Source organism: Lucilia sericata, unplaced genomic scaffold, assembly GCF_015586225.1.
Source record: "Lucilia sericata isolate MDLA Ls3-8-SP2 unplaced genomic scaffold, ASM1558622v1 Contig001749F_arrow, whole genome shotgun sequence".
Taxonomy (NCBI): domain Eukaryota; kingdom Metazoa; phylum Arthropoda; class Insecta; order Diptera; family Calliphoridae; genus Lucilia; species Lucilia sericata.
Genome location: NW_023995652.1, coordinates 72597 through 82500, shown reverse-complemented (window position 1 = coordinate 82500; position 9904 = coordinate 72597). Strand labels below are relative to the sequence as shown.

At 32.6% G+C, this 9904-nt stretch overlaps 1 pseudogene; it reads left to right on the top strand.

Moving 5' to 3' along the window:
- Window positions 1–9174, top strand: part of LOC119612595 — a 17581-nt pseudogene extending 8407 nt beyond the window's left edge.
- Window positions 9175–9904: the final 730 nt, after the last annotated feature.

Sequence of the window (9904 nt, the reverse complement as noted above, 5' to 3'; positions counted from 1 at the left end):
GATTTGAAATTATAATTTTCTTATAAAATCAAAGTTCTTAAGTCAGGTAAAATGGAATTACCTTTTAACCTAAATTAAAAGAAAATCTTAAGAAAAAACAGTGAGAAAATATAGTTGGTTAAGACAAACTTTCTCATATCATTATATTCAGAATAATCATCGTCAGACTAATATTCACACATAGATCAGTCTTTGTCTTGACAGTGGGTCAGTGAATTGTCTTGCTTATAGACAAGTCTTGACTATAGACTAGTCTATAGTCTTGACCATAGACAAGTTTATAGTCTTCACTATAGACCAGTCTATATGTATAACAGTTGTATTATTGACAACAAACTAGACGGTATTAAAATCACACAGACCAGTCTATAGTCTTAACCATAGACCAGTTTATAGTATTTAATATAATCTCGATTATACACTAGTTATATACTAGAACTGAACTAGAACTGAACTGAACTGAACTAGAACTGAACTAGAACTGAACTAGAACTGAACTAGAACTGAACTAGAACTGAACTAGAACTGAACTAGAACTGAACTAGAACTGAACTAGAACTGAACTAGAACTGAACTAGAACTGAACTAGAACTGAACTAGAACTGAACTAGAACTGAACTAGAACTGAACTAGAACTGAACAAGAACTGAACTAGAACTAGAACTGAACTAGAACTAGAACTGAACTAGAACTGAACTAGAACTAGAACTAGAACTGAACTAGAACTAGAACTGAACTAGAACTGAACTAGAACTGAACTAGAACTGAACTAGAACTGAACTAGAACTGAACTAGAACTGAACTAGAACTGAACTAGAACTGAACTAGAACTGAACTAGAACTGAACTAGAACTGAACTAGAACTGAACTAGAACTGAACTAGAACTGAACTAGAACTGAACTAAACTGAACTAGAACTGAACTAGAACTGAACTAGAACTGAACTAGAACTGAACTAGAACTGAACTAGAACTGAACTAGAACTGAACTAGAACTGAACTAGAACTGAACTAGAACTGAACTAGAACTGAACTAGAACTGAACTAGAACTGAACTAGAACTGAACTAGAACTGAACTAGAACTGAACTAGAACTGAACTAGAACTGAACTAGAACTGAACTAGAACTGAACTAGAACTGAACTAGAACTGAACTAGAACTGAACTAGAACTGAACTAGAACTGAACTAGAACTGAACTAGAACTGAACTAGAACTGAACTAGAACTGAACTAGAACTGAACTAGAACTGAACTAGAACTGAACTAGAACTGAACTAGAACTGAACTAGAACTGAACTAGAACTGAACTAGAACTGAACTAAAACTGAACTAGAACTGAACTAGAACTGAACTAGAACTGAACTAGAACTGAACTAGAACTGAACTAGAACTGAACTAGAACTGAACTAGAACTGAACTAGAACACTAGAACTGAACTAGAACTGAACTAGAACTGAACTAGAACTGAACTAGAATGAACTGACTGAAACTAGAAACTGAACTAGAACTGAACTAGACTGAACGAACTGAACTAGAACTGAACTAGAACTGATAAACTGAACTAGACTGAACTAGACTAACTAGACAAACTAGAACTGAACTAGAACTAGAACACAACAAGTTCATAAAATTTAATTTATACTAGTTGGCCACTAGTGTAAAATTAAAAATCGGAATTCGCGTTGTTTTTAAGGTTATTTCGGTTTCTATAATGTTATCTCATAATTAAAATTTTGAAAACATAATAAACGAACACGTGGTATGGTATTTGAAACAAAAAATTCATTGCAGCCAAGGATATTAGAGAACGTAAATTGAGGAGTAAGAAAATGAGGACGCTTCATGTGATTGGGAATATAATGAAGGTTATTTTTTTACTTTTTTTGTTATTGTTACCTTTTGTCTAGAGTTAATTGTTCCAGAGTATAAAATACCTTTATATTTTGCCACAAAATGGTTTTCATTGTGTCTGTTGCTAAATTAATGCTTGACATTAATTAGTTTTTTTTTTGCTTCCTTGAGTGAAATGAACAATTAAGGAGCGAAACATTTTACTAAATTTAAGGAAATTATTTATAATAAATAATAATAATGGAAATGTTTAATACATTTAATATACTTTAGGTGGATTTAAAATTACTTTTTTTTTTAAATTTAAAATGAAAAGTTATGATTACCTGTCACATTGGATTAAGGTTTGTGTATATTAGGCTGAGATCTTTTGGGCTTATGGAATAATATTTCGCCGTTAGGCATCAGATGTAAAGTTTGCAGTAGAGTTTAAATTAAATATTTACAATTGTTTTCTAATATTTTTGTTTTCATGTTAGCTAATTTATATTTAATTTAAATTCTTACAATACATTCCACATCGTTTGAAAAATATTTAATTTATTACTAATTCCCCTCACTATTATTTACTTCACACCATTTAAGTAAGTTGTGCAACAAAGAGTTTTTCGTGAGTAGAATATTTTATTTTTCGCCGCAGTCAAATTGAGTTCATTACTATATTGTTCATGTAGTAAAATTAATAAATGCTTGTGTTCATTTTTACTACTTTTTGTCTTTTTTGTCCTTATTCTTGTACTTATAAAATCATTTTCTTATATATATCTGGGGTGTACAATACGATGTCTTGAGGGGCCGAATACATCTAAGGAATTTGTAACATATAGAGATTTTATTCTGGGGAAACATTAATACAATGTAACTTTTTTCATAACTTGGTTAAAGTGATTTTCAAATCGGAGCTATCAGCAATTATAGGCCGATCTGGAAATAATTTAACAGAATTATTTGCATACATATGTTCACACCGTTATTTTAGAGGGAGGTAATAACAATAGATCCATAAGAAATTTGTAACCGATTCTAACAATTTTCAACCATGTTAATCCCTGGCAGAATGGAAAAACTAATCAAGAATGAAAAACCGTAATATTTGCATGGATTGTGTCGAAATTTTTCTTATATCTCCGTTATTTATGAACCGATCTTATTGATGTTAAATAACGAACTTCATCATGGTGTGATTACAATACGGGGGAAAAGAGATGCTACCAGTACCTCTGGCCTGCTGGGCCTATAAACTGGTGGAGTCAAATGTATCTTTGGCCTTTTCTTTGGCTGATTTGACCTAGGGTCGAGCCATATAATCTGGTAGCACGGGAACCTATAGCTCGCAGTGCAGAGTTACGAACTTTATCTTGTGCCACTTATTGGAGAGGTCCCTTCCCCAAATATTATATATTAATTCAATTTCTATAGAGTTCTTTCTGAAATCTGCAAAATCCAAACCTCACAAATTCTTTCTAATACGGGCCACATGTGGCGCAACCAGCAAAGAAAAAAAAAAACATTTTATAAAACTATTTACTTCCTTAAGTGAACATGGTCCAACAATAGCAGCACTCAAATACTTTATCATAGAATGTAGTAGTTGGTGGTTAGTGGAAATGTTGGCAATAAAAAGCCATCATTTTTTTTATTTTACTATTTCTTTAATAAACTTTTTATGTTTTTGTACTCTAATAATAGTAAAGTTTTTTACTTTTTTTTTTGGTTACATGAACAAATAACTAACGTTTTATTTAATAAAGATAACTTTGTCAATAAATTACTATTTGAATAGAATCTCTATTTTTTTACTCAAATAAATCAAATCAAAAGTTTCTTAAACAACAAACACAGAACTTTTTTCCTTAATTGACCTACATTAATTGTTGTCCTTTTCAGTTTTGTTGACGCAATTTCAAGTTTCACTTTAAATTCAATATTTTTCCATTTTCATTTATTTTTCCATACATTGACACAGTGGTTTTATTATTTCGGCATAATAGAGGATTTGATATTGCGTTCGGTTGGACTGTATCGATGAGTTTAATAGAAGCTGGTTATATGGAGGGTGATGTCATGGTTACATTACTGAGTCCTTTAGAAGTATTTCGTCGTTTCATTTGGAATTATTTTCGTCTTGAAAATGAGCATATAAATAATTGTGGCAAATTTCGTGCTGTGCGTGATATTTCTGTTGCACCAATGGATTGTTCGGATCAGGTAAGTTTTGTAATTAGTATGTATGTTTATAAATATTTATTGAATTTATTTTTATTTTGTATAAATAAACATTTTCATGAGAATTTTTTAAATTATATTGTGTAACGAACAAAAGATTTATCAATAGTAATTGTTTTCATTTCATAGAATAACCATTATAATTGGTTATACATTGTTTAAAGTGCATGTTAGTTTTAAATTTAAATTACATATTATACGCTAAAAATATTGGGAAAAAATTAATAAATCTCAAAGGGAAATATGTTAAAAACTACAATAATTAAGCGAAAGATAACAAGTATTGTATAATTACATTGATTAAAGATATAAATTAATTACTATAAAATGTCAACGAAAAACGTTTTCGAACAGCTTGATATTAAGTGGTTTTCATGAATATTAATTAACAATATTTAATCAGGTTCACTTAATTGAAAATGCAACATTTCACGCTGATATTTCAATAGTTTATTAAAATAAATGAAATATAAAGCTTTCTAAGAAGAACGCAGATTTTCAGATTTAGCACAAACTTACACATACAAATCTATAGTATTGATTATAGACTAGACTATAGACTAGACTATAGACTAGACTATAGACTGGACTATAGACTGGACTAAAGACTAGACTATAGACTAGACTATAGACTAGACTATAGACTAGACTATAGACTAGACTAGACTATAGACTAGACTATAGACTAGACTATAGACTAGACTATAGACTAGACTATAGACTAGACTATAGACTAGACTATATACTAGACTATAGACTAGACTATAGACAAGACTATAGACTAGACTATAGACTAGACTATAGACTAGACTATAGACTAGACTATAGACTAGACTATAGACTAGACTATAGACTAGACTATAGACTAGACTATAGACTAGACTATATACTAGACTATAGACTAGACTATAGACAAGACTATAGACTAGACTATAGACTAGACTATAGACTAGACTATAGACTAGACTATAGACTAGACTATAGACTAGACTATAGACTAGACTATAGACTAGACTATAGACTAGACTATAGACTAGACTATAGACTAGACTATAGACTAGACTATAGACTAGACTATAGACTAGACTATAGACTAGACTATAGACCAGACAATAGACTAGACTATAGACTAGACTATAGACAAGACTATAGACTAGACTATAGACTAGACTATAGACTAGACTATAGACTAGGCTATAGACTAGACTATAGACTAGACTATAGACTAAACTATAGACAAGACTATAGACTAGACTATAGACTAGACTATAGACTAGGCTATAGACTAGACTATAGACTAGACAATAGACTAGACTATAGACCAGACTATAGACTAGACTAGACTATAGACTAGACTATAGACTAGACTATAGACTAGACTATAGACTAGACTATAGACTAGACTATAGACTAGACTATAGACTAGACTATAGACTAGACTATAGACTAGACTATAGACTAGACTATAGACTAGACTATAGACTAGACTATAGACTAGACTATAGACTAGACTATAGACTAGACTATAGACTAGACTATAGACTAGACTATAGACTAGACTATAGACTAGACTATAGACTAGACTATAGACTAGACTATAGACTAGACTATAGACTAGACTATAGACTAGACTATAGACTAGACTATAGACTAGACTATAGACTAGACTATAGACTAGACTATAGACTAGACTATAGACTAGACTATAGACTAGACTATAGACTAGACTATAGACTAGACTATAGACTAGACTATAGACTAGACTATAGACTAGACTAGACTATAGACTAGACTATAGACTAGACTATCGACTAGACTATAGACTAGACTATAGACTAGACTATAGACTAAACTATAGACTAGACTATAGACTAGACTATAGACTAGACTATAGACTAGACTATAGACTAGACTATAGACTAGACTATAGACTAGACTATAGACTAGACTAAAGACTAGACTAAAGACTAGACTATAGAGTAGACTATAGACTAGACTATAGACTAGACTATAGACTAGACTATAGACTAGACTATAGACTAGACTATAGACTAGACTATGGACTAGACTATAGACTAGACTATAGACTAGACTATAGACTAGACTATAGACTAGACTATAGACTAGACTATAGACTTGACTATAGACCTGACTATAGACTAGACCATAGAAAAGACTATAGACTAGACTATAGACTAGACTATAGACTAGACTATAGACTAGACTATAGACTAGACTATAGACTAGACTATAGACTAGACTATAGACTAGACTATAGACTAGACTATAGACTAGACTATAGACTAGACTATAGACTAGACTATAGACTAGACTATAGACTAGACTATAGACTAGACTATAGACTAGACTATAGACTAGACTATAGACTAGACTATAGACTAGACTATTGACTAGACTATAGACCTGACTATAGACTAGACTATAGACTAGACTATAGACTAGACTATAGACTGGACTATAGACTAGACTATAGACTAGACTATAGACTAGACTATAGACTAGACTATAGACTAGACTATAGACTAGACTATAGACTAGACTATAGAATAGACTATAGACTAGACTATAGACTAGACTATAGACTAGACTATAGACTAGACTATAGACTAGACTATAGACTAGACTATAGACTAGACTATAGACTAGACTATAGACTAGACTACAGACTAGACTACAGGCTAGACTATAGACTAGACTATAGATTAGACTATAGACTAGGCTATAGACTAGACTATAGACTAGACTATAGACTAGACTATAGACTAGACTATAGACTATAGACTAGACTATAGACTAGACTATAGACTAGACTATAGACCCGACTATAGACTAGACTATAGACTAGACTATAGACTAGACTGTAGACTAGACTATAGACTAGACTATAGACTAGACTATAGACTAGACTATAGACTAGACTATAGACTAGACTATAGACTAGACTATAGACTAGACTATAGACTAGACTATAGACTAGACTATAGACTAGACTATAGACTAGACTATAGACTAGACTATAGACTAGACTATAGACTAGACTATAGACTAGACTATAGACTAGACTATAGACTAGACTATAGACTAGACTATAGACTAGACTATAGACTAGACTATAGACTAGACTATAGACTAGACTATAGACTAGACTATAGACTAGACTATAGACTAGACTATAGACTAGACTATAGACTAGACTATAGACTAGACTATAGACTAGACTATAGACTAGACTATAGACTAGACTATAGACTAGACTATAGACTAGACTATAGACTAGACTATAGACTATAGACTAGACTATAGACTAGACTATAGACTAGACTATAGACTAGACTATAGACTAGACTATAGACTAGACTATAGACTAGACTATAGACTAGACTATAGACTAGACTATAGACTAGACTATAGACTAGACTATAGACTAGACTATAGACTAGACTATAGACTAGACTATAGACTAGACTATAGACTAGACTATAGACTAGACTATAGACTAGACTATAGACTAGACTATAGACTAGACTATAGACTAGACTATAGACTAGACTACAGACTAGACTATAGACTAGACTAGACTATAGGCTAGACTATAGACTAGACTATAGACTAGACTAGACTATAGGCTAGACTATAGACTAGACTATAGACTAGACTATAGACTAGACTATAGACTAGACTATAGACTAGACTATAGACTAGACTATAGACTAGACTAGACTATAGACTAGACTATAGACTAGACTAGACTATAGACTAGACTATAGACTAGACTATAGACTAGACTATAGGCTTGACTATAGACTAGACTATAGACTAGACTATAGACTAGACTATAGACTAGACTATAGACTAGACTATAGAGTAGACTATAGACTGGACTATAGACTAGACTATAGACTAGACTATAGACTAGACTATAGACTAGACTATAGACTAGACTATAGACTAGACTATAGACTAGACTATAGACTAGACTATAGACTAGACTATAGACTAGGCTATAGACTAGACTATAGACTAGACTATAGACTAGACTATAGACTAGACTATAGACTAGACTATAGACTAGACTATAGACTAGACTAGTCCAGGCTATAGACTAGACTAGACTATAGACTAGACTATAGACTAGACTAGACTAGACTAGACTATGGACTATAGACTATACCATATACTAGACTACAGACTAGACTGTAGACTAGATAAGTGTTTATAGCTTATGTTGAAGCATATATTTAGTTTCTCAATTTAACTTAAATAAACTTAAGTTAATTAAGCAACATTACCGTAATTTATATACAAATGCATGGAATAGTCTAACACAAACATAGATTTAATTGAAATTTAATTGTATTTACCCGTTTACCCTTATCTTTTAATTTCATTTTCTCGCAAATGTAGACCACCATACTACGCATGATGGATGAGGAGGATGGCGTTGTGAATAGACGTGGCAAGACAAAGATACCCAAGAAGAAAAGCGAACATCGTATACTTTTACAGCAGAATCTGTAGAGGATTTATGTTCGTAAAAAAAAACAAATCAAAACAAAATAGATCTAAGTAAAAGGCAGCCAGAAAAAATTAGATAAATAAATCCTAAATATAATCCTTATAATTGTTACATTTATATCCTTAAAGTAATATGAAACTTTTGTTATTAGTTTTTGTGTTTTCAAACAAAATGTCTCAAGTATCTCGTAACTTGTGTTCCTTGATATCAACATCAAATTTTAATTATTTATTCGGCTTTAAGTACTAGGAGACTAGGAAGGACCAATGTAACAAAAAAAAGTCACATAGAAACAAACAATTAAACATGAACATGAAAACATATGTATCTTATTCTCTTTATAAGGATGTTTAAGGACGTTTAAGCCTTAAATTTCAAATCCGTTTAGTACAAATTAACAAAAGTTTGTAAAATCTAGGAAAATTGTATTCGAATGAAAGCACAAGTACTTAAGTGTACACAGAGAAAAAATTTACACATATTTATAAATTATATGTTATGGCTATAAGTTGAAATATATTAATATATTAACAAAATATGTATTTGCTGTTGAGCAAAATAAAAAATATTCTCTCTGTGTATGTAGAAATGTATATAAACATATATATGTATGTATATACATATGTATACATAAGTAGGTATTTGTGTCAGGAGAGAGAAGCAGGGGAAGAGATGAGAACAAAGAGGGAAGGAGGGAGGGGGGGGGAGGAGGGAAGAGGGGGGGGAAAGAAAGAAAGGAAAGAGGGGAACGGAGAAAGGAGGGGGGGGGGAAAGGAGGGGAAGGAGGGAGGGGAAAACGAACGAACGAACGAACGAACGAACGAACGAACGAAAGAACGAACGAACGAACGAACGAACGAACGAACGAACGAACGAACGAACGAACGAACGAACGAACGAACGAAACGAAACGAACGAACGAACGAAACGAACGAAAACGAACAACGAACGAACGAACGAACGAACGAACGAACGAACGAACGAACGAACGAAAACGAACGAACGAACGAACGAAAACGAACGAACGAACAACGAACGAACGAACGAACGAACGAACGAACGAACGAACGAACGAACGAACGAACGAACGAACGAACGAACGAACGAACGAACGAACGAACGAACGAACGAACGAACGAACGAACGAACGAACGAACGAAGAACGAAACGAACGAACGAAACGAACGAACGAACGAACGAACGAACGAACGAACGAACGAACGAACGAACGAACGAACGAACGAACGAACGAACGAAAAAAAAACGAACGAACGAACGAAACGAACGAAC